Below are 1,772 nucleotides of genomic sequence, written 5' to 3'. Positions count from 1 at the left end.
CTCAAACATGTGACGTAGTCACACCACCGGTTTTGACTAATAGACAGAATGTTTATAATCATATGCCATACACCGGGGGACGATGCCGCGAGGTGTAGCTAGCTAGTGCAGTCGCACCGCTACTACTGTACAGAGATAGAACAGGCATTGACTATACATACATTAAGCTTATACACGGCGGTGCTTAGTAATACGCGCAGTCATCGGAATACAGATAACACATACAACTGTCCCTATACATGCTGAACGTCTGTGCACACAATGTCAACCACACGTCACCCACACACTCCATCACCCACTAGTCTATGCATGTAACAGACGCAGACACAACATCTAAGTACCAGCATGGAACAACATCCAGTGCATCCTCTCGGCCACAGTACACCATCCACACTATGATAACCAGACCGGGACGTCGAACCAGAAAACTGAATATCCCACTCTTCCTACAACCACCATTGCTCAGATACGCCACCAACACCCACACATGTCCTACACAGGGGTGCACCCAACAGCACCACACTGCCGCATCTCACAGCACATAAACAATGGCAGGAATGAAAGACACAGGTGTGCCACTCCTTTGCCACAAACACAGAACGGGCGCGCCACCTGCCATGAGCCACAAGTGCAACTGACGTGACATATCTGATAGTGCCTCAGGCGTCCACTTACTACCATCACTATCAACGAACCTCGCCACCCCACCCCCCCCCACACACACCATCCCTTAACCCAACTTCTGCCTTAACCTAACCCAACTTCTGCCTTAACCTAACCCAACTTCTGCCTTAACCTAACCCAACTTCTGCCTTAACCTAACCCAACTTCTGCCTTAACCTAACCCAACTTCTGCCTTAACCTAACCCAACTTCTGCCTTAACCTAACCCAACTTCTGCCTTAACCTAACCCAACTTCTGCCTTAACCTAACCCAACTTCTGCCTTAACCTAACCCAACTTCTGCCTTAACCTAACCCAACTTCTGCCTTAACCTAACCCAACTTCTGCCTTAACCTAACCCAACTTCTGCCTTAACCTAACCCAACTTCTGCCTTAACCTAACCCAACTTCTGCCTTAACCTAACCCAACTTCTGCCTTAACCTAACCCAACTTCTGCCTTAACCTAACCCAACTTCTGCCTTAACCTAACCCAACTTCTGCCTTAACCTAACCCAACTTCTGCCTTAACCTAACCCAAGTTGCGCCTTAACCTAACCCAAGTTGCGCTTTAACCTAACCCAAGTTGCGCCTTAACCTAACCCAAGTTGCGCCTTAACCTAACCCAAGTTGCGCCTTAACCTAACCCAAGTTGCGCCCTAACCTAACCCAAGTTGCGCCCTAACCTAACCCAAGTTGCGCCCTAACCTAACCCAAGTTGCGCCCTAACCTAACCCAAGTTGCGCCCTAACCTAACCCAAGTTGCGCCCTAACCTAACCCAAGTTGCGCCCTAACCTAACCCAAGTTGCGCCCTAACCTAACCCAAGTTGCGCCCTAACCTAACCCAAGTTGCGCCCTAACCTAACCCAAGTTGCGCCCTAACCTAACCCAAGTTGCGCCCTAACCTAACCCAAGTTGCGCCCTAACCTAACCCAAGTTGCGCCCTAACCTAACCCAAGTTGCGCCCTAACCTAACCCAAGTTGCGCCTTAACCTAACCCAAGTTGCGCCTTAACCTAACCCACGTTGGGCCCTAACCTAACCCACGTTGGGCCCTAACCTAACCCACGTTGGGCCCTAACCTAACCCACGTTGGGCCCTAACCTAACCCA

Source organism: Schistocerca nitens, unplaced genomic scaffold, assembly GCF_023898315.1.
Source record: "Schistocerca nitens isolate TAMUIC-IGC-003100 unplaced genomic scaffold, iqSchNite1.1 HiC_scaffold_207, whole genome shotgun sequence".
Classification (NCBI taxonomy): Eukaryota; Metazoa; Arthropoda; class Insecta; order Orthoptera; family Acrididae; genus Schistocerca; species Schistocerca nitens.
This window is presented reverse-complemented; position numbering follows the sequence as displayed.